The sequence below is a fragment of the Leiobunum rupestre genome, chromosome 6, assembly GCF_980474605.1.
Source record: "Leiobunum rupestre chromosome 6, qqLeiRupe1.1.hap1, whole genome shotgun sequence".
NCBI classification, from domain to species: domain Eukaryota; kingdom Metazoa; phylum Arthropoda; class Arachnida; order Opiliones; family Sclerosomatidae; genus Leiobunum; species Leiobunum rupestre.
Genome location: NC_143389.1, coordinates 4,201,926 through 4,228,379, shown reverse-complemented (window position 1 = coordinate 4,228,379; position 26,454 = coordinate 4,201,926). Strand labels below are relative to the sequence as shown.

Here is a 26,454-nt window from a genome sequence, read left to right as displayed (position 1 = left end):
TTGATATTTTGTATTTTTGGGTTACTCCCCTAATCCATGCGGCTGTCCCATGATAAAACCTTCTATAAAACATTTTCCAAAAGTCCTTTTTTAGATTCAACTATTTAAATTACATTTAAGATTAAAATTTAGAACAAAAAATATATTTCACAATTAGAATTTGTTAATAAAATTTTAACTTTGGACTTCATTCCAAAACCAGAAAAGGCCATTTCAGAGTGGATTTTACCGCGGAAATGTTTTTGTTTAGAGATAAACGTTAGTTAGTTAGTTAGTTAGTTAGTTAGTTAGTTAATTAGTTAGTTAGTTAGTTAGTTAGTTAATTAGTTAGTTAGTTAGTTAGTTAGTTAGTTAGTTAGTTAGTTAGTTAGTAAGTAAGTAAGTAAGTAAGTAAGTAAGTAAGTAAGTTAGTACTATTTTAAGTACAAGCCTTAAGTAGAATAAAATGAAAACCAATTTTCTCGCCATTTTATTTTGTTCAATTTTGATACTAACATGTATTTTATTCACGGAAAGATGCTGCCAGTTGTTAAAAAAAGGCCAAGAGTTGACCGAAATAATATTATCGTCTGGGCGAACTTTTAATTGCATAAAAAAGCAGCGTCAAAATGATAGGATGAAGGTATTTTCCTGTTAAAAGACGCAAATCCCATCCCGCGAAAATAAATGAGTAGCCAACGGCACGCGGTGTTCCCAGGTGGTCTCCCTCCCAAGTACTGACCGCGCTCGACGCTGCTTAACTTCGGTGATCAGACGAGAACCGGTGTATTCAGCGTGATATGGCCGTTGCCGCTAGAGTGTAATTGATAGCGGTGGACAAGCCGCGACTAGCCAGGTCCTGGTAGGTTGGTGATCGCCGAGGGCCACCGGCTGCATGCGGCTCCAATAGAACGTTCTATACACTCTTTTTAGAAACGTTTACTGGGCGCCGATATTATCGTACAGACAACCAACGAGCAAGCCCTTTACCGCAGAAATTTCATCCCCCCCCCCCCCCAAACCAGTTTTTTCATCACCCTCCCCGTAGACTGTAAGGTGATGGCGGTCGATTGGGAAGGCGCGTTTACGAATCTATAAAATTGGTGTGGTGTGCTTTCCCCCTTTGGAGTTCGGAGGAGGTGAAGGTTTGGCCGGTTTTTCGTCTTAGAGAAATATATTTATCTGGCAAACCCGTAAGAAATTGAGAGCAGTCAATTTTTATTAGTAGCGTAGTTGCTAGCCTAGGCTTCACATATTTCCGGCTTTGCTTTCCGCGCCTTTTTTCTTATTTTAAATGATTTTTGTAATAAATGTATGATGGCAAATAAGCAAAATTCTAGAAAATACTAGTCCCAAATCCACGTGTTTAAGATGAAACTTAGATCATGAAAATATCCTTAACCCCAAACATACTTCAACACCTAGGGTGCCTCCTACAACTCCTAAAAGGTACGTCTCTAAAATATTCATATAAAGACAGGACATAAGCCGAATTCTCTTAAACCAAAGAATAACAAAAGTTGTTAGTCCTGCTGAACCAGCTCTATAGTCTGTATGAAAAGTGACCGGTTATGGTCCACTTTTATAGAACGCTCTATTCGCTTATAATAAATTTTTCCTAAATGGTCATTTAAACGCGTTTGACGTTTCACGTAGAATCTAGTACACTTAATACGTTATTTATGGTCCTATAAACCACCATTTAGATTTTTTTTCCATACGGCCCGGTAAAGTGGCCCACTCTACTGTCTCTAGCCGATGACCCCAAAAGTGCCAGTCCGGGCCTGGCGGTGTACCTCTATTTCACGGATTCAAGATATCGTCTTCTCCTTTGTTCGCGCGATGGCTACAAACGTTGTCATCTCCCACCAGGACCAACATTCGGTGACGTAATTATGAAATATTTGAAATGCTCGAATTCTCTCTTTTTACTTTGTTAAACAGTGACGGCTCCTAGCGGGTTATCGCTTCTCGGCCTTTTGGCTAAGATCAAAGTGTAGTATCTGTTCTTATCAGCTTAATATCTGATACGGGTCCCATCGGGGCCCAAGATATTAAACTTATTTTTGGACGGCGGCGGAGTGGTCGGAGCTTGCTCCACCTCCGCCACGGGTCGGCCTGGTATTGCAGTAAATCCGGGATCGGCCCACTTCTCTCTTGAAATCAAAAATCAAACGCTCTTATAATGGCGCACTGCGCAACACAGTATTTCCGGGAAATGTTATTTGGCTGTCTTTATATATATTTCTTTATTATAATATATTGCCCCTCTGACGTCATAAGTGGTAAAATCCTTATTGTCGAATAGTTAATAATGAAGAATCGGAAAGATTCCAGTTTTTGAATTTTCTTTTACCTAGTTATACACTCTTTTTCGCGGTATTTTCACGGAGGATAGGAAGGGAGGCGAAGTAGGAGGGATGAATGGCGGCAAGATTGCGGCAGCTACGCTACGTCTAGCCGCCATTTTTCCGAAATTTTCCCGCCGCTAAGCTTCTTACAAGGATGCTGCCGCGTTCATCCCTCCTACTTCGCCTCCCTTCCTATCCTCCTTGGTATTTTCCTGGGCGCGTCCATGCTTGGTTTTTCCCCTTTCAGTCCTCTCCTCCATTATGGATACCCAAGGAGTGGATGCTAGACTCCCCGTTTAGGGCAGAGGCAATGGCCGACGAGCGGGAGGCAAGTAAGAGGGGTAAAATAAAGGCGCGAAAAGAGGTTGTTCTGTGTTATTCCTGTGGTTTTATTCGTAACCCAAGGTTCGTAAATCGTGCATGTTCTAAGTGGTTGGCTGAAGGAACCGGTTTTCATAACGTAAATTCGCGGGTTTCGGTATGGTGGGTAGAGACAGCGCGCCCCTCATTTTTAGGTCATTGGGTTCCAGCCAAGATGTTCCGCGTAAAGAGAAAACACGAAATAAGCCCCTCTCCATTTTTTCTCTCTTCCCGTCTTCCGTGGACAGTGAGTCGCCGCCGGGGGCCCGCCGCCCGCGGCAGCTACATTACCAAGATATAAAGTGGCAAGGCTTATTTTTGGTAAGTACAAAATCATTTATTATATATTGCTCTATAATTAACTATATTTGGAATTAAACATTTTTGTTCTATTTATCTCAAAGTCATGATTATTCCTAACATTAATAGTATTAAACTTAATATGATATATCTTTTGTTAAAGTAGATTAGGAATTTATAATTTTAATATTTATAGAGGAGTTCGGATTTAAAATGTTATATTTTTTTAATAATGATCTCAAAGATCTGACTTTTGAAATGTTTGTTACTTTTTCTAAGTATCAATAAAACATGACATTAAATTTATATTGTGCCAAGGTTCATTTTTATATTTTACATAAACTACATCACCTAAAACAATTAATAGATAAAAGTTAGCTATATTATTTTGTTTAAAAAATATATCTCTGTCTCCGTTTTATTATTTAATTTCGTGGTTTGTTTTGATATTTTGTATTTTTGGGTTACTCCCCTAATCCATGCGGCTGTCCCATGATAAAACCTTCTATAAAACATTTTCCAAAAGTCCTTTTTTAGATTCAACTATTTAAATTACATTTAAGATTAAAATTTAGAACAAAAAATATATTTCACAATTAGAATTTGTTAATAAAATTTTAACTTTGGACTTCATTCCAAAACCAGAAAAGGCCATTTCAGAGTGGATTTTACCGCGGAAATGTTTTTGTTTAGAGATAAACGTTAGTTAGTTAGTTAGTTAGTTAGTTAGTTAGTTAATTAGTTAGTTAGTTAGTTAGTTAGTTAATTAGTTAGTTAGTTAGTTAGTTAGTTAGTTAGTTAGTTAGTTAGTTAGTAAGTAAGTAAGTAAGTAAGTAAGTAAGTAAGTAAGTTAGTACTATTTTAAGTACAAGCCTTAAGTAGAATAAAATGAAAACCAATTTTCTCGCCATTTTATTTTGTTCAATTTTGATACTAACATGTATTTTATTCACGGAAAGATGCTGCCAGTTGTTAAAAAAAGGCCAAGAGTTGACCGAAATAATATTATCGTCTGGGCGAACTTTTAATTGCATAAAAAAGCAGCGTCAAAATGATAGGATGAAGGTATTTTCCTGTTAAAAGACGCAAATCCCATCCCGCGAAAATAAATGAGTAGCCAACGGCACGCGGTGTTCCCAGGTGGTCTCCCTCCCAAGTACTGACCGCGCTCGACGCTGCTTAACTTCGGTGATCAGACGAGAACCGGTGTATTCAGCGTGATATGGCCGTTGCCGCTAGAGTGTAATTGATAGCGGTGGACAAGCCGCGACTAGCCAGGTCCTGGTAGGTTGGTGATCGCCGAGGGCCACCGGCTGCATGCGGCTCCAATAGAACGTTCTATACACTCTTTTTAGAAACGTTTACTGGGCGCCGATATTATCGTACAGACAACCAACGAGCAAGCCCTTTACCGCAGAAATTTCATCCCCCCCCCCCCCCCCAACCAGTTTTTTCATCACCCTCCCCGTAGACTGTAAGGTGATGGCGGTCGATTGGGAAGGCGCGTTTACGAATCTATAAAATTGGTGTGGTGTGCTTTCCCCCTTTGGAGTTCGGAGGAGGTGAAGGTTTGGCCGGTTTTTCGTCTTAGAGAAATATATTTATCTGGCAAACCCGTAAGAAATTGAGAGCAGTCAATTTTTATTAGTAGCGTAGTTGCTAGCCTAGGCTTCACATATTTCCGGCTTTGCTTTCCGCGCCTTTTTTCTTATTTTAAATGATTTTTGTAATAAATGTATGATGGCAAATAAGCAAAATTCTAGAAAATACTAGTCCCAAATCCACGTGTTTAAGATGAAACTTAGATCATGAAAATATCCTTAACCCCAAACATACTTCAACACCTAGGGTGCCTCCTACAACTCCTAAAAGGTACGTCTCTAAAATATTCATATAAAGACAGGACATAAGCCGAATTCTCTTAAACCAAAGAATAACAAAAGTTGTTAGTCCTGCTGAACCAGCTCTATAGTCTGTATGAAAAGTGACCGGTTATGGTCCACTTTTATAGAACGCTCTATTCGCTTATAATAAATTTTTCCTAAATGGTCATTTAAACGCGTTTGACGTTTCACGTAGAATCTAGTACACTTAATACGTTATTTATGGTCCTATAAACCACCATTTAGATTTTTTTTCCATACGGCCCGGTAAAGTGGCCCACTCTACTGTCTCTAGCCGATGACCCCAAAAGTGCCAGTCCGGGCCTGGCGGTGTACCTCTATTTCACGGATTCAAGATATCGTCTTCTCCTTTGTTCGCGCGATGGCTACAAACGTTGTCATCTCCCACCAGGACCAACATTCGGTGACGTAATTATGAAATATTTGAAATGCTCGAATTCTCTCTTTTTACTTTGTTAAACAGTGACGGCTCCTAGCGGGTTATCGCTTCTCGGCCTTTTGGCTAAGATCAAAGTGTAGTATCTGTTTCCAATATCAGTTCTATACCGAGATCTTAGTCGGGGGGCGAGAAGTGTTTTACGCCTTTTAGGCGAGTTTGCCTGCTCTCCTACGCTGAATCGCCAGACACTGCCGTTCCTGTCTTCAGCCCAGTTCCAGATCCTGCTGCTTTTCCTGTGTTCCAGTTGCCGTTTGCCTCCATCCAGCGGTTCCTGAGTTTCGGTCTCCGCTTCGGCGGTCGCCAGTAACGTCGACATGGCTCCTGCCCAGTCGACATTGTCATCACCTCCAGCATTACCTATGAAAAAAGTAACAGCTCGGATCAAGTACGAAGGCGTTGCCATTGATGACCTTGTTCCAGTTCTCTTCGAGCTTGTTGGTGCGAATGGAATCACTGTGTTTCAGCCTGTGGGGAAAGAAATAGCACAGGTGACGTTTAAAGATACCTCCTGCTATCAGAAGGCCATAGAAGCCGGCCTTATGGTCGGGGATAAACAAGTTGACATTCAGGGTGTTGCTGATCCGGTGTCATACATCACGCTTAAAGATGCCCCGGTTTGGTGGGAGCTATGCTTCATCAAGACTGCTCTACGTTCCTATTGCGATGTCCTCTCCGAGTCCTGGGAGACCTATCAGGAAGGCCCTCTGAAAGACCTCAAAAATGGTACCCGCCGCCTTGAGGTCCGTATGAAGACAACAATCCCGAACCTGATGACCATTAGTGGCCATCATGTGCAGATTACTTACCGTGGCATCCAGCGAATGTGCTTTTACTGCCGTAAAGACAGTCATCAGGTTCGGGATTGCCCTAAGAAGAAAAACAAGGCGCTGAAGACTCCACAGAGAAGCGACACTCAAGACCAGATTCCGGCAAACAAGGAACCCGAGAGCTCCGGGAGCTCGACCCCTCCACCACCATTAGCAGGCGCTGAGGGTAGCGTTGGGGAAAATCTTGCCGAGATGGAAGATACGGTAGTAGAAGCCAACCAACTCAAAGAGGGAGACGACGGCTGGTACTTGTCGTCACCAGAAGCGTCTCCTGGAACATCCGGAAAAAACCCCAAGGGTTACGCCGACGCCCTGAAATCACCAGGTCACCAAGCTCCATCTGTGCCAGAATTAACCAAGGAACCCGAGATTTATGAACGCGATTGGAATTGGGCTAAATTGTCGAGGCCCGAAATTGAAGATTTCTGTCGGCGTGCCAAGGCACTAAAATCCACGGATAAGCGTATCACGGAATGGCGGGATAACTGTCTTAAGTGTGCTGAGGGTGCACTCCATAAACGTTTCAAACGGAGTCAAAGTCCCTTAGATGCAAGAGATCCTAAGAAAGGGAAAAAATAGGACAATGGTGTGTGTTGTAAATATATTCTTGGTATATTTTAATTGACACTTTTAAATTTGAATTCGTTTTCTCTGGAATCACCTTTTGTGATTTAATTTTAAGGTTTCTCTAACATCTTAAATTTTTTTAATTTTTTAATTTTAAAATTTTGTAGAAAAAAGATCTAATAGTTCTGTTATTTTAAATACTTACCTGCTATACTCACCTCGATATAGATAAAACCTGAAAAAAAGGGGGGACAAAAATAATATTAGAAAATTAATAAGCTCAAATTTACAACCAAAAGTAAATGATACTTACCTCGCCCAAGTATTGCCAAAATTCGAACCTGTAAATATAACAAAGATTTTAATACTTTCAAACGTTTGTACCTAGAAAAATGTTAACAATCTGAACGCCAGTCTTTTAACCCTCGTTAATATTTACGAAAGTGTACTATGCTAATACAGTGTTCGCGATAATTTAAATTATAATAATAACCGCGAACATTTGTAACTTTTGACCAGAATTTCAAATAAACAAATTCAGTATCTGTTCTTATCAGCTTAATATCTGATACGGGTCCCATCGGGGCCCAAGATATTAAACTTATTTTTGGACGGCGGCGGAGTGGTCGGAGCTTGCTCCACCTCCGCCACGGGTCGGCCTGGTATTGCAGTAAATCCGGGATCGGCCCACTTCTCTCTTGAAATCAAAAATCAAACGCTCTTATAATGGCGCACTGCGCAACACAGTATTTCCGGGAAATGTTATTTGGCTGTCTTTATATATATTTCTTTATTATAATATATTGCCCCTCTGACGTCATAAGTGGTAAAATCCTTATTGTCGAATAGTTAATAATGAAGAATCGGAAAGATTCCAGTTTTTGAATTTTCTTTTACCTAGTTATACACTCTTTTTCGCGGTATTTTCACGGAGGATAGGAAGGGAGGCGAAGTAGGAGGGATGAATGGCGGCAAGATTGCGGCAGCTACGCTACGTCTAGCCGCCATTTTTCCGAAATTTTCCCGCCGCTAAGCTTCTTACAAGGATGCTGCCGCGTTCATCCCTCCTACTTCGCCTCCCTTCCTATCCTCCTTGGTATTTTCCTGGGCGCGTCCATGCTTGGTTTTCGACCCTTTCAGTCCTCTCCTCCATTATGGATACCCAAGGAGTGGATGCTAGACTCCCCGTTTAGGGCAGAGGCAATGGCCGACGAGCGGGAGGCAAGTAAGAGGGGTAAAATAAAGGCGCGAAAAGAGGTTGTTCTGTGTTATTCCTGTGGTTTTATTCGTAACCCAAGGTTCGTAAATCGTGCATGTTCTAAGTGGTTGGCTGAAGGAACCGGTTTTCATAACGTAAATTCGCGGGTTTCGGTATGGTGGGTAGAGACAGCGCGCCCCTCATTTTTAGGTCATTGGGTTCCAGCCAAGATGTTCCGCGTAAAGAGAAAACACGAAATAAGCCCCTCTCCATTTTTTCTCTCTTCCCGTCTTCCGTGGACAGTGAGTCGCCGCCGGGGGCCCGCCGCCCGCGGCAGCTACATTACCAAGATATAAAGTGGCAAGGCTTATTTTTGGTAAGTACAAAATCATTTATTATATATTGCTCTATAATTAACTATATTTGGAATTAAACATTTTTGTTCTATTTATCTCAAAGTCATGATTATTCCTAACATTAATAGTATTAAACTTAATATGATATATCTTTTGTTAAAGTAGATTAGGAATTTATAATTTTAATATTTATAGAGGAGTTCGGATTTAAAATGTTATATTTTTTTAATAATGATCTCAAAGATCTGACTTTTGAAATGTTTGTTACTTTTTCTAAGTATCAATAAAACATGACATTAAATTTATATTGTGCCAAGGTTCATTTTTATATTTTACATAAACTACATCACCTAAAACAATTAATAGATAAAAGTTAGCTATATTATTTTGTTTAAAAAATATATCTCTGTCTCCGTTTTATTATTTAATTTCGTGGTTTGTTTTGATATTTTGTATTTTTGGGTTACTCCCCTAATCCATGCGGCTGTCCCATGATAAAACCTTCTATAAAACATTTTCCAAAAGTCCTTTTTTAGATTCAACTATTTAAATTACATTTAAGATTAAAATTTAGAACAAAAAATATATTTCACAATTAGAATTTGTTAATAAAATTTTAACTTTGGACTTCATTCCAAAACCAGAAAAGGCCATTTCAGAGTGGATTTTACCGCGGAAATGTTTTTGTTTAGAGATAAACGTTAGTTAGTTAGTTAGTTAGTTAGTTAGTTAGTTAATTAGTTAGTTAGTTAGTTAGTTAGTTAATTAGTTAGTTAGTTAGTTAGTTAGTTAGTTAGTTAGTTAGTTAGTTAGTAAGTAAGTAAGTAAGTAAGTAAGTAAGTAAGTAAGTTAGTACTATTTTAAGTACAAGCCTTAAGTAGAATAAAATGAAAACCAATTTTCTCGCCATTTTATTTTGTTCAATTTTGATACTAACATGTATTTTATTCACGGAAAGATGCTGCCAGTTGTTAAAAAAAGGCCAAGAGTTGACCGAAATAATATTATCGTCTGGGCGAACTTTTAATTGCATAAAAAAGCAGCGTCAAAATGATAGGATGAAGGTATTTTCCTGTTAAAAGACGCAAATCCCATCCCGCGAAAATAAATGAGTAGCCAACGGCACGCGGTGTTCCCAGGTGGTCTCCCTCCCAAGTACTGACCGCGCTCGACGCTGCTTAACTTCGGTGATCAGACGAGAACCGGTGTATTCAGCGTGATATGGCCGTTGCCGCTAGAGTGTAATTGATAGCGGTGGACAAGCCGCGACTAGCCAGGTCCTGGTAGGTTGGTGATCGCCGAGGGCCACCGGCTGCATGCGGCTCCAATAGAACGTTCTATACACTCTTTTTAGAAACGTTTACTGGGCGCCGATATTATCGTACAGACAACCAACGAGCAAGCCCTTTACCGCAGAAATTTCATCCCCCCCCCCCCCCAAACCAGTTTTTTCATCACCCTCCCCGTAGACTGTAAGGTGATGGCGGTCGATTGGGAAGGCGCGTTTACGAATCTATAAAATTGGTGTGGTGTGCTTTCCCCCTTTGGAGTTCGGAGGAGGTGAAGGTTTGGCCGGTTTTTCGTCTTAGAGAAATATATTTATCTGGCAAACCCGTAAGAAATTGAGAGCAGTCAATTTTTATTAGTAGCGTAGTTGCTAGCCTAGGCTTCACATATTTCCGGCTTTGCTTTCCGCGCCTTTTTTCTTATTTTAAATGATTTTTGTAATAAATGTATGATGGCAAATAAGCAAAATTCTAGAAAATACTAGTCCCAAATCCACGTGTTTAAGATGAAACTTAGATCATGAAAATATCCTTAACCCCAAACATACTTCAACACCTAGGGTGCCTCCTACAACTCCTAAAAGGTACGTCTCTAAAATATTCATATAAAGACAGGACATAAGCCGAATTCTCTTAAACCAAAGAATAACAAAAGTTGTTAGTCCTGCTGAACCAGCTCTATAGTCTGTATGAAAAGTGACCGGTTATGGTCCACTTTTATAGAACGCTCTATTCGCTTATAATAAATTTTTCCTAAATGGTCATTTAAACGCGTTTGACGTTTCACGTAGAATCTAGTACACTTAATACGTTATTTATGGTCCTATAAACCACCATTTAGATTTTTTTTCCATACGGCCCGGTAAAGTGGCCCACTCTACTGTCTCTAGCCGATGACCCCAAAAGTGCCAGTCCGGGCCTGGCGGTGTACCTCTATTTCACGGATTCAAGATATCGTCTTCTCCTTTGTTCGCGCGATGGCTACAAACGTTGTCATCTCCCACCAGGACCAACATTCGGTGACGTAATTATGAAATATTTGAAATGCTCGAATTCTCTCTTTTTACTTTGTTAAACAGTGACGGCTCCTAGCGGGTTATCGCTTCTCGGCCTTTTGGCTAAGATCAAAGTGTAGTATCTGTTCTTATCAGCTTAATATCTGATACGGGTCCCATCGGGGCCCAAGATATTAAACTTATTTTTGGACGGCGGCGGAGTGGTCGGAGCTTGCTCCACCTCCGCCACGGGTCGGCCTGGTATTGCAGTAAATCCGGGATCGGCCCACTTCTCTCTTGAAATCAAAAATCAAACGCTCTTATAATGGCGCACTGCGCAACACAGTATTTCCGGGAAATGTTATTTGGCTGTCTTTATATATATTTCTTTATTATAATATATTGCCCCTCTGACGTCATAAGTGGTAAAATCCTTATTGTCGAATAGTTAATAATGAAGAATCGGAAAGATTCCAGTTTTTGAATTTTCTTTTACCTAGTTATACACTCTTTTTCGCGGTATTTTCACGGAGGATAGGAAGGGAGGCGAAGTAGGAGGGATGAATGGCGGCAAGATTGCGGCAGCTACGCTACGTCTAGCCGCCATTTTTCCGAAATTTTCCCGCCGCTAAGCTTCTTACAAGGATGCTGCCGCGTTCATCCCTCCTACTTCGCCTCCCTTCCTATCCTCCTTGGTATTTTCCTGGGCGCGTCCATGCTTGGTTTTCCCCCTTTCAGTCCTCTCCTCCATTATGGATACCCAAGGAGTGGATGCTAGACTCCCCGTTTAGGGCAGAGGCAATGGCCGACGAGCGGGAGGCAAGTAAGAGGGGTAAAATAAAGGCGCGAAAAGAGGTTGTTCTGTGTTATTCCTGTGGTTTTATTCGTAACCCAAGGTTCGTAAATCGTGCATGTTCTAAGTGGTTGGCTGAAGGAACCGGTTTTCATAACGTAAATTCGCGGGTTTCGGTATGGTGGGTAGAGACAGCGCGCCCCTCATTTTTAGGTCATTGGGTTCCAGCCAAGATGTTCCGCGTAAAGAGAAAACACGAAATAAGCCCCTCTCCATTTTTTCTCTCTTCCCGTCTTCCGTGGACAGTGAGTCGCCGCCGGGGGCCCGCCGCCCGCGGCAGCTACATTACCAAGATATAAAGTGGCAAGGCTTATTTTTGGTAAGTACAAAATCATTTATTATATATTGCTCTATAATTAACTATATTTGGAATTAAACATTTTTGTTCTATTTATCTCAAAGTCATGATTATTCCTAACATTAATAGTATTAAACTTAATATGATATATCTTTTGTTAAAGTAGATTAGGAATTTATAATTTTAATATTTATAGAGGAGTTCGGATTTAAAATGTTATATTTTTTTAATAATGATCTCAAAGATCTGACTTTTGAAATGTTTGTTACTTTTTCTAAGTATCAATAAAACATGACATTAAATTTATATTGTGCCAAGGTTCATTTTTATATTTTACATAAACTACATCACCTAAAACAATTAATAGATAAAAGTTAGCTATATTATTTTGTTTAAAAAATATATCTCTGTCTCCGTTTTATTATTTAATTTCGTGGTTTGTTTTGATATTTTGTATTTTTGGGTTACTCCCCTAATCCATGCGGCTGTCCCATGATAAAACCTTCTATAAAACATTTTCCAAAAGTCCTTTTTTAGATTCAACTATTTAAATTACATTTAAGATTAAAATTTAGAACAAAAAATATATTTCACAATTAGAATTTGTTAATAAAATTTTAACTTTGGACTTCATTCCAAAACCAGAAAAGGCCATTTCAGAGTGGATTTTACCGCGGAAATGTTTTTGTTTAGAGATAAACGTTAGTTAGTTAGTTAGTTAGTTAGTTAGTTAGTTAATTAGTTAGTTAGTTAGTTAGTTAGTTAATTAGTTAGTTAGTTAGTTAGTTAGTTAGTTAGTTAGTTAGTTAGTTAGTAAGTAAGTAAGTAAGTAAGTAAGTAAGTAAGTAAGTTAGTACTATTTTAAGTACAAGCCTTAAGTAGAATAAAATGAAAACCAATTTTCTCGCCATTTTATTTTGTTCAATTTTGATACTAACATGTATTTTATTCACGGAAAGATGCTGCCAGTTGTTAAAAAAAGGCCAAGAGTTGACCGAAATAATATTATCGTCTGGGCGAACTTTTAATTGCATAAAAAAGCAGCGTCAAAATGATAGGATGAAGGTATTTTCCTGTTAAAAGACGCAAATCCCATCCCGCGAAAATAAATGAGTAGCCAACGGCACGCGGTGTTCCCAGGTGGTCTCCCTCCCAAGTACTGACCGCGCTCGACGCTGCTTAACTTCGGTGATCAGACGAGAACCGGTGTATTCAGCGTGATATGGCCGTTGCCGCTAGAGTGTAATTGATAGCGGTGGACAAGCCGCGACTAGCCAGGTCCTGGTAGGTTGGTGATCGCCGAGGGCCACCGGCTGCATGCGGCTCCAATAGAACGTTCTATACACTCTTTTTAGAAACGTTTACTGGGCGCCGATATTATCGTACAGACAACCAACGAGCAAGCCCTTTACCGCAGAAATTTCATCCCCCCCCCCCCCCCAAACCAGTTTTTTCATCACCCTCCCCGTAGACTGTAAGGTGATGGCGGTCGATTGGGAAGGCGCGTTTACGAATCTATAAAATTGGTGTGGTGTGCTTTCCCCCTTTGGAGTTCGGAGGAGGTGAAGGTTTGGCCGGTTTTTCGTCTTAGAGAAATATATTTATCTGGCAAACCCGTAAGAAATTGAGAGCAGTCAATTTTTATTAGTAGCGTAGTTGCTAGCCTAGGCTTCACATATTTCCGGCTTTGCTTTCCGCGCCTTTTTTCTTATTTTAAATGATTTTTGTTATAAATGTATGATGGCAAATAAGCAAAATTCTAGAAAATACTAGTCCCAAATCCACGTGTTTAAGATGAAACTTAGATCATGAAAATATCCTTAACCCCAAACATACTTCAACACCTAGGGTGCCTCCTACAACTCCTAAAAGGTACGTCTCTAAAATATTCATATAAAGACAGGACATAAGCCGAATTCTCTTAAACCAAAGAATAACAAAAGTTGTTAGTCCTGCTGAACCAGCTCTATAGTCTGTATGAAAAGTGACCGGTTATGGTCCACTTTTATAGAACGCTCTATTCGCTTATAATAAATTTTTCCTAAATGGTCATTTAAACGCGTTTGACGTTTCACGTAGAATCTAGTACACTTAATACGTTATTTATGGTCCTATAAACCACCATTTAGATTTTTTTTCCATACGGCCCGGTAAAGTGGCCCACTCTACTGTCTCTAGCCGATGACCCCAAAAGTGCCAGTCCGGGCCTGGCGGTGTACCTCTATTTCACGGATTCAAGATATCGTCTTCTCCTTTGTTCGCGCGATGGCTACAAACGTTGTCATCTCCCACCAGGACCAACATTCGGTGACGTAATTATGAAATATTTGAAATGCTCGAATTCTCTCTTTTTACTTTGTTAAACAGTGACGGCTCCTAGCGGGTTATCGCTTCTCGGCCTTTTGGCTAAGATCAAAGTGTAGTATCTGTTTGCTCCTTTTTTCGAAGCCAAAGGCCGGGAACCGTACGCACCTGTAAAGGGAAGAATACTTACCTGTATTGCCGCTCCAGTCCGTCGCTGATCCAGCCGTTCCAGTTTACCGCCATCTTGGATCCACTACTCGAGGGATCGCCATCCGGCGGTTCCAGTTGCCACCCATCCAGTCAGATGTCGAAGCCAGACATCATGCCACCTGCATCGTCGAAAGCCGATAACCAGCCAGCTCCTGCTACATCCTTGGCATCAGCTCCAGCTCTCAAAGCCACCACAGCCCGAATTAAATTCAACGGTGTGGGAGTGGAGGATCTAGCGCAAGCTCTTCTCAACCACGTGGGCCCGAAGAACGTTACCGTGTTCCAAATGATTGCACAATATGAAGTTCAGGTCACCTTCCGGAATGCAGCGAGCTACCAGAAAGCCATAGACAGTGGAATAATCGTCGGCGAGAGGGCGCTAGATGTTATAGGGGTTGCTGATCCTGTCACCTACATAACGGTGAAAGACGCTCCTAGCTGGTGGGAGTTGACGACTTTCAAGAATGCGCTGAGGTCCTGCTGTGACGTCATCTCGGAAGTCTGGGAGACCTACCAGACAGGGGCTCTGAAAGACCTCTACACGGGAACTAGACGCCTGCAAGTAAAAGTCAAGGGACCAATCCCGAACCTGATGACCATCAATGGACATCAAATCCAAATCACCTATAGGGGAGTCCAAAGAATGTGTTTCTACTGCCACAAAGACACTCATCAGGTTCGGGATTGCCCGAAAAAAAAGAATAAGGCTCGAAAGTCTCAAGAATCCACTGGAGATCAGAACCCGCTACCAAAAGACGCTACAACAGTAAGAAATTCGACTCCTACTCCATCCGGGGGGAGTATCACCAACGCCACCATCCTTGAAGAAAACCTAAAAGAAAAACCAACACCAGAATTAAAACTTACCTTATCAGATGACTCCAAAAGTTCCGAAGAAAGCTGGACTTTGACCTCACCAGTGCCGTCCCGAAAGATCGTTGAACCTCCCGCTCAAACCATCTGTTACGCTGATGCTCTGAAAGCGCCACCACATCATGAACCTGCACCAGCAGCTGAAAGCGAACCTGAATCCGATGATCCTGAAAACAACTCCGGTCCTAGATACAATCCGACAACCTGGAAGTATGGTGAAATGCCAGACCTAAAACTGCTAACAAAATCCGAACTCCAGACTCTATCCGAAAAAATTAACTCCAGACCTCTCACACGTGCCAGCCATTTAAACCGACAAGCAGACGAACTACAAGACAGAATCAGCGAAATCTTGAAAAATTACCCAAAAAGACGACGAAGTTTAACTCCTGAAAAAGAACTCAAAAAAGGCAAAAATATGTATTAAATTTAATTTTAATTTTTTTAGTTTTATACACGATTTTAATATGCACTATAATACTTGTTCTCTTTAATAACGACTTCGCGTTAATTTAATTAATTTTAACACGCGAACAAAGCAAACGACAAAACCTGTAAATATGTAACCTTTACTGAAAATTAATAAACAAATTCAGTATCTGTTCTTATCAGCTTAATATCTGATACGGGTCCCATCGGGGCCCAAGATATTAAACTTATTTTTGGACGGCGGCGGAGTGGTCGGAGCTTGCTCCACCTCCGCCACGGGTCGGCCTGGTATTGCAGTAAATCCGGGATCGGCCCACTTCTCTCTTGAAATCAAAAATCAAACGCTCTTATAATGGCGCACTGCGCAACACAGTATTTCCGGGAAATGTTATTTGGCTGTCTTTATATATATTTCTTTATTATAATATATTGCCCCTCTGACGTCATAAGTGGTAAAATCCTTATTGTCGAATAGTTAATAATGAAGAATCGGAAAGATTCCAGTTTTTGAATTTTCTTTTACCTAGTTATACACTCTTTTTCGCGGTATTTTCACGGAGGATAGGAAGGGAGGCGAAGTAGGAGGGATGAATGGCGGCAAGATTGCGGCAGCTACGCTACGTCTAGCCGCCATTTTTCCGAAATTTTCCCGCCGCTAAGCTTCTTACAAGGATGCTGCCGCGTTCATCCCTCCTACTTCGCCTCCCTTCCTATCCTCCTTGGTATTTTCCTGGGCGCGTCCATGCTTGGTTTTCCCCCTTTCAGTCCTCTCCTCCATTATGGATACCCAAGGAGTGGATGCTAGACTCCCCGTTTAGGGCAGAGGCAATGGCCGACGAGCGGGAGGCAAGTAAGAGGGGTAAAATAAAGGCGCGAAAAGAGGTTGTTCTGTGTTATTCCTGTGGTTTTATTCGTAACCCAAGGTTCGTAAATCGTGCATGTTCTAAGTGGTTGGCTGAAGGAACCGGTTTTCATAACGTAAATTCGCGGGTTTCGGTATGGTGGGTAGAGACAGCGCGCCCCTCATTTTTAGGTCATTGGGTTCCAGCCAAGATGTTCCGCGTAAAGAGAAAACACGAAATAAGCCCCTCTCCATTTTTTCTCTCTTCCCGTCTTCCGTGGACAGTGAGTCGCCGCCGGGGGCCCGCCGCCCGCGGCAGCTACATTACCAAGATATAAAGTGGCAAGGCTTATTTTTGGTAAGTACAAAATCATTTATTATATATTGCTCTATAATTAACTATATTTGGAATTAAACATTTTTGTTCTATTTATCTCAAAGTCATGATTATTCCTAACATTAATAGTATTAAACTTAATATGATATATCTTTTGTTAAAGTAGATTAGGAATTTATAATTTTAATATTTATAGAGGAGTTCGGATTTAAAATGTTATATTTTTTTAATAATGATCTCAAAGATCTGACTTTTGAAATGTTTGTTACTTTTTCTAAGTATCAATAAAACATGACATTAAATTTATATTGTGCCAAGGTTCATTTTTATATTTTACATAAACTACATCACCTAAAACAATTAATAGATAAAAGTTAGCTATATTATTTTGTTTAAAAAATATATCTCTGTCTCCGTTTTATTATTTAATTTCGTGGTTTGTTTTGATATTTTGTATTTTTGGGTTACTCCCCTAATCCATGCGGCTGTCCCATGATAAAACCTTCTATAAAACATTTTCCAAAAGTCCTTTTTTAGATTCAACTATTTAAATTACATTTAAGATTAAAATTTAGAACAAAAAATATATTTCACAATTAGAATTTGTTAATAAAATTTTAACTTTGGACTTCATTCCAAAACCAGAAAAGGCCATTTCAGAGTGGATTTTACCGCGGAAATGTTTTTGTTTAGAGATAAACGTTAGTTAGTTAGTTAGTTAGTTAGTTAGTTAGTTAATTAGTTAGTTAGTTAGTTAGTTAGTTAATTAGTTAGTTAGTTAGTTAGTTAGTTAGTTAGTTAGTTAGTTAGTTAGTAAGTAAGTAAGTAAGTAAGTAAGTAAGTAAGTAAGTTAGTACTATTTTAAGTACAAGCCTTAAGTAGAATAAAATGAAAACCAATTTTCTCGCCATTTTATTTTGTTCAATTTTGATACTAACATGTATTTTATTCACGGAAAGATGCTGCCAGTTGTTAAAAAAAGGCCAAGAGTTGACCGAAATAATATTATCGTCTGGGCGAACTTTTAATTGCATAAAAAAGCAGCGTCAAAATGATAGGATGAAGGTATTTTCCTGTTAAAAGACGCAAATCCCATCCCGCGAAAATAAATGAGTAGCCAACGGCACGCGGTGTTCCCAGGTGGTCTCCCTCCCAAGTACTGACCGCGCTCGACGCTGCTTAACTTCGGTGATCAGACGAGAACCGGTGTATTCAGCGTGATATGGCCGTTGCCGCTAGAGTGTAATTGATAGCGGTGGACAAGCCGCGACTAGCCAGGTCCTGGTAGGTTGGTGATCGCCGAGGGCCACCGGCTGCATGCGGCTCCAATAGAACGTTCTATACACTCTTTTTAGAAACGTTTACTGGGCGCCGATATTATCGTACAGACAACCAACGAGCAAGCCCTTTACCGCAGAAATTTCATCCCCCCCCCCCCAAACCAGTTTTTTCATCACCCTCCCCGTAGACTGTAAGGTGATGGCGGTCGATTGGGAAGGCGCGTTTACGAATCTATAAAATTGGTGTGGTGTGCTTTCCCCCTTTGGAGTTCGGAGGAGGTGAAGGTTTGGCCGGTTTTTCGTCTTAGAGAAATATATTTATCTGGCAAACCCGTAAGAAATTGAGAGCAGTCAATTTTTATTAGTAGCGTAGTTGCTAGCCTAGGCTTCACATATTTCCGGCTTTGCTTTCCGCGCCTTTTTTCTTATTTTAAATGATTTTTGTAATAAATGTATGATGGCAAATAAGCAAAATTCTAGAAAATACTAGTCCCAAATCCACGTGTTTAAGATGAAACTTAGATCATGAAAATATCCTTAACCCCAAACATACTTCAACACCTAGGGTGCCTCCTACAACTCCTAAAAGGTACGTCTCTAAAATATTCATATAAAGACAGGACATAAGCCGAATTCTCTTAAACCAAAGAATAACAAAAGTTGTTAGTCCTGCTGAACCAGCTCTATAGTCTGTATGAAAAGTGACCGGTTATGGTCCACTTTTATAGAACGCTCTATTCGCTTATAATAAATTTTTCCTAAATGGTCATTTAAACGCGTTTGACGTTTCACGTAGAATCTAGTACACTTAATACGTTATTTATGGTCCTATAAACCATCATTTAGATTTTTTTTCCATACGGCCCGGTAAAGTGGCCCACTCTACTGTCTCTAGCCGATGACCCCAAAAGTGCCAGTCCGGGCCTGGCGGTGTACCTCTATTTCACGGATTCAAGATATCGTCTTCTCCTTTGTTCGCGCGATGGCTACAAACGTTGTCATCTCCCACCAGGACCAACATTCGGTGACGTAATTATGAAATATTTGAAATGCTCGAATTCTCTCTTTTTACTTTGTTAAACAGTGACGGCTCCTAGCGGGTTATCGCTTCTCGGCCTTTTGGCTAAGATCAAAGTGTAGTATCTGTTCTTATGGATTACACCGAGCGGGATCGTTGCGGCTTCCTTCTCGCTGTAGACTTCGAAAAAGCCTTCGACCGCGTTAATCACCAGTTTCTCTGGCAGACTCTCGCGCGTTTCGGCTTCGGTCAGCGTTTCGTCAGCATCCTGAAAAATATGTACGAAAAAAACATTAGTCAACTTACCATCAACTCGCATCCGTCGGAACCATTCCAGATCAAAAGGGGCGTTCGTCAAGGCTGTCCCCTATCACCCAGCCTGTTCTGCCTCGCTCTGGAGCCGCTCCTCTTTGCAGCGAGCCACAGTCTGGACATTCGTGGCCTCCACTGCCCGGGAACGGCCGTCTCTAGTCAACAAATTTATGCCGCTCACGCGGACGACGCCAATTTCATGTTGGAGGACATCGCTTCGGTTCGGGGTACGCTACGGCTCCTCGACGACTTTTGCGCTGTCTCCGGCAGCAAGTTAAACGCCACCAAGAGCCAACTTGCTCGAATCGGTGGCAAAGCCCTCGAGTTGATTCCCGCGACGTTACCAATAAAGGAAACCACAGAACCAGTGAAAATCCTAGGTGTACTGTTCTCAGCCCACGGAGTAGCCCATAGTAACGAGACTCGCTTTGTTGAGAAATTCTCAACTTCTTTGGACGCGTGGGCGGACAACACTTTTTGTTTCCGCACCCGCGTCCAACTCATCAAGCAAATCGCCCTACCAAAATTGACTTACCCAGTTCCTCTCGTGGTTTTCTCGCCTGCCACGATTGCAACAGTCAACAGGAAGATTTTCTCATTCGTTTGGGGAGACAAGCAAGAACTTATCGCGCGGCAAACTCTTTGCCTCGACTGTAACGATGGCGGCCTCGGGGTTCCGCTCCTCGAAAACGAGCTTCACGCTCTCGCCTTGACCCGGTATTCGTCGTGCTTAGCAGCGAAGGACCATCCAGTTAGCGCCACAGTTTCATTCCACCTTTCCACGAGTTCAAAGACAATTTTTAAAGTACCTTGGGACGTGTCCGCTATGCACGCTCGCGACGTTCATCCAAATTATGTACCTTCAAAAACAACGGCGGCTTTGGTTTTGAAGTCAAAACCCGACACTGATCTTCTCAAGATTTCTAACAAGAGTGTGAAAGCTCTTCTCCAGAGACCAGTTGTACCACGGATATTTACGCTTCAGCCGCACGTCAAGTGGAAAACGGCTTTTAGCCGACTTTCCAACAAAGCACTTACCGGTTCTCGTCGCGATTTCGCGTACAAAGTATTCCACGAAGTTGTCCCAGTTCGTGACGTTCTATACGACCGCAACATGTGCGCTACTCGCTCATGTCCGTTCTGTCCCAAAAATGAGACCATCCAGCACCTGTTATACGACTGCGACATAGCAAAACTCCTCAGAAACCGTGTCCGCGAGTTCTTGGGAGTTAAGTTTATCTCGTGGCAGACTGTGTGCCACTTCGTACCCCTTCCGGTTCCCGTGTCACTGATACACGCAACACTAGTATTGTTGGCGGAAATCAACTTCCAGATATGGAAAGCGAGAAACCGCTTAATTTTTGAAAAAAAACGTGACACTGCACTCGTCGTATTAGAACGCGTTCGCCTCCATATGGCTATGAGGGCACGGGCAGATAAATTACGTCTCTCACGAGACAAATTTGAAGAATACTGGCATAACCCTGTAAAACCTTTTTTTGCAATTCGTGATGACACAATTAAACTACTTTTTTAGCTTTTAACGCGTAAAGTTGTAAAAGTCTTTAATTATAGACAAACCCATAGTACAAATAACATAAACAATGTATAACAAAGGATTAAATCCACGTAACTGAAAAATGTTTAAAAAATAAAATAATATAAAATCGTACCTGCAATAAAAATGTAAAGAATTTAAACTTACCTGGAAAATTAATTAACTTAGCCTAACGTACCTGAAATTATAAAATGTTATTAAAATGAAAGTACCTGGAAAAAAAAATTTTACTTAGCTTAACTTACCTGAAATTTAATAAATGTTATTAAAATAAAAGTACCTGAAATACAAAATGTTCAAAATATTACACGTACCTGGCAAATATGATATAAACGTACCTGGAAAATGTTACACAAACGTACCTGTAAAATAGAAAATGCAAATTAAATGTATCTGAAAATTATTTGAGGGTACCTAAAGACGCACCTGAAAAATAAAAAAAATATATAAAAAGTAAAAATTTAAATTTAAAAGTTTAAACTTACCTTGAAAAATAAGAACTTGTTGTTAAAAATAGTCTATGCAAATATTAACTTTTCAAAATTTATCAATTAAATGTAAATATGTAAATTTCTTTAATCAATTTGTGTTCAGAATCCATATGAGGATCTGTTCATGTATATGTGCTTTTCTTTAATAAACTATTTCAGTATCTGTTCTTATCAGCTTAATATCTGATACGGGTCCCATCGGGGCCCAAGATATTAAACTTATTTTTGGACGGCGGCGGAGTGGTCGGAGCTTGCTCCACCTCCGCCACGGGTCGGCCTGGTATTGCAGTAAATCCGGGATCGGCCCACTTCTCTCTTGAAATCAAAAATCAAACGCTCTTATAATGGCGCACTGCGCAACACAGTATTTCCGGGAAATGTTATTTGGCTGTCTTTATATATATTTCTTTATTATAATATATTGCCCCTCTGACGTCATAAGTGGTAAAATCCTTATTGTCGAATAGTTAATAATGAAGAATCGGAAAGATTCCAGTTTTTGAATTTTCTTTTACCTAGTTATACACTCTTTTTCGCGGTATTTTCACGGAGGATAGGAAGGGAGGCGAAGTAGGAGGGATGAATGGCGGCAAGATTGCGGCAGCTACGCTACGTCTAGCCGCCATTTTTCCGAAATTTTCCCGCCGCTAAGCTTCTTACAAGGATGCTGCCGCGTTCATCCCTCCTACTTCGCCTCCCTTCCTATCCTCCTTGGTATTTTCCTGGGCGCGTCCATGCTTGGTTTTCCCCCTTTCAGTCCTCTCCTCCATTATGGATACCCAAGGAGTGGATGCTAGACTCCCCGTTTAGGGCAGAGGCAATGGCCGACGAGCGGGAGGCAAGTAAGAGGGGTAAAATAAAGGCGCGAAAAGAGGTTGTTCTGTGTTATTCCTGTGGTTTTATTCGTAACCCAAGGTTCGTAAATCGTGCATGTTCTAAGTGGTTGGCTGAAGGAACCGGTTTTCATAACGTAAATTCGCGGGTTTCGGTATGGTGGGTAGAGACAGCGCGCCCCTCATTTTTAGGTCATTGGGTTCCAGCCAAGATGTTCCGCGTAAAGAGAAAACACGAAATAAGCCCCTCTCCATTTTTTCTCTCTTCCCGTCTTCCGTGGACAGTGAGTCGCCGCCGGGGGCCCGCCGCCCGCGGCAGCTACATTACCAAGATATAAAGTGGCAAGGCTTATTTTTGGTAAGTACAAAATCATTTATTATATATTGCTCTATAATTAACTATATTTGGAATTAAACATTTTTGTTCTATTTATCTCAAAGTCATGATTATTCCTAACATTAATAGTATTAAACTTAATATGATATATCTTTTGTTAAAGTAGATTAGGAATTTATAATTTTAATATTTATAGAGGAGTTCGGATTTAAAATGTTATATTTTTTTAATAATGATCTCAAAGATCTGACTTTTGAAATGTTTGTTACTTTTTCTAAGTATCAATAAAACATGACATTAAATTTATATTGTGCCAAGGTTCATTTTTATATTTTACATAAACTACATCACCTAAAACAATTAATAGATAAAAGTTAGCTATATTATTTTGTTTAAAAAATATATCTCTGTCTCCGTTTTATTATTTAATTTCGTGGTTTGTTTTGATATTTTGTATTTTTGGGTTACTCCCCTAATCCATGCGGCTGTCCCATGATAAAACCTTCTATAAAACATTTTCCAAAAGTCCTTTTTTAGATTCAACTATTTAAATTACATTTAAGATTAAAATTTAGAACAAAAAATATATTTCACAATTAGAATTTGTTAATAAAATTTTAACTTTGGACTTCATTCCAAAACCAGAAAAGGCCATTTCAGAGTGGATTTTACCGCGGAAATGTTTTTGTTTAGAGATAAACGTTAGTTAGTTAGTTAGTTAGTTAGTTAGTTAGTTAATTAGTTAGTTAGTTAGTTAGTTAGTTAATTAGTTAGTTAGTTAGTTAGTTAGTTAGTTAGTTAGTTAGTTAGTTAGTAAGTAAGTAAGTAAGTAAGTAAGTAAGTAAGTAAGTTAGTACTATTTTAAGTACAAGCCTTAAGTAGAATAAAATGAAAACCAATTTTCTCGCCATTTTATTTTGTTCAATTTTGATACTAACATGTATTTTATTCACGGAAAGATGCTGCCAGTTGTTAAAAAAAGGCCAAGAGTTGACCGAAATAATATTATCGTCTGGGCGAACTTTTAATTGCATAAAAAAGCAGCGTCAAAATGATAGGATGAAGGTATTTTCCTGTTAAAAGACGCAAATCCCATCCCGCGAAAATAAATGAGTAGCCAACGGCACGCGGTGTTCCCAGGTGGTCTCCCTCCCAAGTACTGACCGCGCTCGACGCTGCTTAACTTCGGTGATCAGACGAGAACCGGTGTATTCAGCGTGATATGGCCGTTGCCGCTAGAGTGTAATTGATAGCGGTGGACAAGCCGCGACTAGCCAGGTCCTGGTAGGTTGGTGATCGCCGAGGGCCACCGGCTGCATGCGGCTCCAATAGAACGTTCTATACACTCTTTTTAGAAACGTTTACTGGGCGCCGATATTATCGTACAGACAACCAACGAGCAAGCCCTTTACCGCAGAAATTTCATCCCCCCCCCCCCCAAACCAGTTTTTTCATCACCCTCCCCGTAGACTGTAAGGTGATGGCGGTCGATTGGGAAGGCGCGTTTACGAATCTATAAAATTGGTGTGGTGTGCTTTCCCCCTTTGGAGTTCGGAGGAGGTGAAGGTTTGGCCGGTTTTTCGTCTTAGAGAAATATATTTATCTGGCAAACCCGTAAGAAATTGAGAGCAGTCAATTTTTATTAGTAGCGTAGTTGCTAGCCTAGGCTTCACATATTTCCGGCTTTGCTTTCCGCGCCTTTTTTCTTATTTTAAATGATTTTTGTAATAAATGTATGATGGCAAATAAGCAAAATTCTAGAAAATACTAGTCCCAAATCCACGTGTTTAAGATGAAACTTAGATCATGAAAATATCCTTAACCCCAAACATACTTCAACACCTAGGGTGCCTCCTACAACTCCTAAAAGGTACGTCTCTAAAATATTCATATAAAGACAGGACATAAGCCGAATTCTCTTAAACCAAAGAATAACAAAAGTTGTTAGTCCTGCTGAACCAGCTCTATAGTCTGTATGAAAAGTGACCGGTTATGGTCCACTTTTATAGAACGCTCTATTCGCTTATAATAAATTTTTCCTAAATGGTCATTTAAACGCGTTTGACGTTTCACGTAGAATCTAGTACACTTAATACGTTATTTATGGTCCTATAAACCACCATTTAGATTTTTTTTCCATACGGCCCGGTAAAGTGGCCCACTCTACTGTCTCTAGCCGATGACCCCAAAAGTGCCAGTCCGGGCCTGGCGGTGTACCTCTATTTCACGGATTCAAGATATCGTCTTCTCCTTTGTTCGCGCGATGGCTACAAACGTTGTCATCTCCCACCAGGACCAACATTCGGTGACGTAATTATGAAATATTTGAAATGCTCGAATTCTCTCTTTTTACTTTGTTAAACAGTGACGGCTCCTAGCGGGTTATCGCTTCTCGGCCTTTTGGCTAAGATCAAAGTGTAGTATCTGTTCCCAGCTATTTCGCTAAAATCTTGGCCGAAAGGCCGTCAAGCGAGTTTTCCCAGCTCTCCAGCTGGTTCCTGCGATGCTGTCTTACCTGCCGGTATCCTGACGTCACTGTTCCTGTTCCAGTTGCTGCTCCTGAAGCTGTCGCTGCTGTTGCCGGTTCCGTTGCTGTTCCTGACTCTGCTGCTGTTCCTGTTCCTGGTCCTGGTTCTGCTGCTACTTACCTGTCGCTGCTAGTTCCTGGTCTCCTCGCCGACGCCTCTCGGGGATCGCCCTCTGGTGGTTCCTTTGTCCGTCTCCCGTTGTCTCTTGACGTCCGCAGTGGTGGAAGCCATGCCCCCTGCTTCGTCCAAGATGCCTGACTTGTCCGCTGCTGATCTGAAAAAGAATACGGCGAGAATTAAGTTTGAAGATGTTCCAGTTGATGATCTGGCCTCGGCCCTTCTCAACCACATTGGCCAGCAATGCATTGACGTTTTCCAGTTAATCGGAAAGTCCGAAGTGCAAATCACGTTCAAGGACGTTGAAAGTTTTCAAAAGGCTGTCGACTCCGGAGTCATTGTCGGAGACCGTCATCTAGATGTCACGAGTATCGTAGACCCTGTCCGCTACATCACTGTTCAAGGAGTTCCAAGCTGGTGGGCCCTGTCAATACTAAAGACAGCCCTCCGTAACCACTGCGATGTCCAATCGGAGACATGGGAAACCTTCCAGAAAGGTCCTCTAAAGGGTCTCAAGACCGGCACGAGACGCTTGGCCGTAAAGTTCAGGTCCGCCATCCCGAACCTCATGACAATCCAAGGTCAACGTATTCAAATCACGTACGAGGGCGTGCACAGGATGTGCTTCTATTGCCGCAAGGACAGCCACCAGGTGCGTGACTGTCCGAAAAAACGCCGAAAGGCTCTCTCAGCTGGGGAGCCGAATAAGGAGTCACCACCCGAAAGCGACGGACCAAGTGGGGAAGACGCTGATGGCGGTGCTCCGGAGACCAAGGTCGGAGACGAAGTGGGGGAGATCCCGGACCGGCCAAATCTGGAAACTAGCGACAATACGGCTCAAGAGCATCACCCATCCGATTTATCCGTCAACAAAATAAGCAGACACTGCACCGATCTTATATGGACTGTTGAGGACGAAAACTTTCTTAAGAAGTTTTTGCCCAATGACTTCGAAAAATACGTGGCGGAACTCAACGCATTTAACGACTTATCATCGGCCAGGAGGCTTTTCCTGATCAAGCGAGCCACAGCCTTAAGAAAGACAATCAACAAAAGGCGCCAGAGTTCTTCTCCGGGGGATAAATCCAGGACTGAAAAGAGGGTTAACGTCGGAAGCAAGACCGCGGCCGACGCCGTTAAAGCGAAAACCAGTGCCGAGGTGTACGATGACTACGTAACGTACTGATTTTTATGAATTTTTTATATTTCGCGTTTTTTAGAAATATAGCTTGAATTGTTCAATATGCTTATTGTTTTTAGTTACATTATAAAA

General features: G+C 41.0%; 11 non-coding genes and 4 pseudogenes across 11 annotated transcripts; 9 read left to right on the top strand and 6 right to left on the bottom strand.

Moving 5' to 3' along the window:
* Window positions 1–672: 672 nt before the first annotated feature.
* LOC149938593 (5S ribosomal RNA) lies at window positions 673–791 on the bottom strand. The gene has a single exon (XR_016482082.1). It is a non-coding gene; the product is annotated as a 5S ribosomal RNA (ribosomal RNA).
* Window positions 792–1,942: 1,151 nt separating this feature from the next.
* LOC149938592 (U2 spliceosomal RNA) lies at window positions 1,943–2,134 on the top strand. The gene has a single exon (XR_016481507.1). It is a non-coding gene; the product is annotated as a U2 spliceosomal RNA (small nuclear RNA).
* A 1,971-nt stretch (window positions 2,135–4,105) lies between these two features.
* On the bottom strand, window positions 4,106–4,224 carry LOC149938591 (5S ribosomal RNA). Its single transcript, XR_016482081.1, has one exon. It is a non-coding gene; the product is annotated as a 5S ribosomal RNA (ribosomal RNA).
* A 1,152-nt stretch (window positions 4,225–5,376) lies between these two features.
* Window positions 5,377–5,525, top strand: LOC149938590 (U2 spliceosomal RNA; annotated as a pseudogene).
* Window positions 5,526–7,231: 1,706 nt separating this feature from the next.
* Window positions 7,232–7,423, top strand: LOC149938589 (U2 spliceosomal RNA). Its single transcript, XR_016481664.1, has one exon. It is a non-coding gene; the product is annotated as a U2 spliceosomal RNA (small nuclear RNA).
* Window positions 7,424–9,395: 1,972 nt separating this feature from the next.
* Window positions 9,396–9,514, bottom strand: LOC149938588 (5S ribosomal RNA). Its single transcript, XR_016482080.1, has one exon. It is a non-coding gene; the product is annotated as a 5S ribosomal RNA (ribosomal RNA).
* A 1,151-nt stretch (window positions 9,515–10,665) lies between these two features.
* LOC149938587 (U2 spliceosomal RNA) lies at window positions 10,666–10,857 on the top strand. Its single transcript, XR_016481506.1, has one exon. It is a non-coding gene; the product is annotated as a U2 spliceosomal RNA (small nuclear RNA).
* Window positions 10,858–12,828: 1,971 nt separating this feature from the next.
* Window positions 12,829–12,947, bottom strand: LOC149938586 (5S ribosomal RNA). The gene has a single exon (XR_016482079.1). It is a non-coding gene; the product is annotated as a 5S ribosomal RNA (ribosomal RNA).
* Window positions 12,948–14,099: 1,152 nt separating this feature from the next.
* On the top strand, window positions 14,100–14,181 carry LOC149938585 (U2 spliceosomal RNA; annotated as a pseudogene).
* A 1,482-nt stretch (window positions 14,182–15,663) lies between these two features.
* On the top strand, window positions 15,664–15,851 carry LOC149938584 (U2 spliceosomal RNA). The gene has a single exon (XR_016481618.1). It is a non-coding gene; the product is annotated as a U2 spliceosomal RNA (small nuclear RNA).
* A 1,971-nt stretch (window positions 15,852–17,822) lies between these two features.
* Window positions 17,823–17,941, bottom strand: LOC149938583 (5S ribosomal RNA). The gene has a single exon (XR_016482078.1). It is a non-coding gene; the product is annotated as a 5S ribosomal RNA (ribosomal RNA).
* Window positions 17,942–19,090: 1,149 nt separating this feature from the next.
* LOC149938582 (U2 spliceosomal RNA) lies at window positions 19,091–19,201 on the top strand (annotated as a pseudogene).
* A 2,296-nt stretch (window positions 19,202–21,497) lies between these two features.
* LOC149938581 (U2 spliceosomal RNA) lies at window positions 21,498–21,680 on the top strand. Its single transcript, XR_016481690.1, has one exon. It is a non-coding gene; the product is annotated as a U2 spliceosomal RNA (small nuclear RNA).
* Window positions 21,681–23,651: 1,971 nt separating this feature from the next.
* LOC149938580 (5S ribosomal RNA) lies at window positions 23,652–23,770 on the bottom strand. Its single transcript, XR_016482077.1, has one exon. It is a non-coding gene; the product is annotated as a 5S ribosomal RNA (ribosomal RNA).
* A 1,150-nt stretch (window positions 23,771–24,920) lies between these two features.
* LOC149938579 (U2 spliceosomal RNA) lies at window positions 24,921–25,077 on the top strand (annotated as a pseudogene).
* Window positions 25,078–26,454: the final 1,377 nt, after the last annotated feature.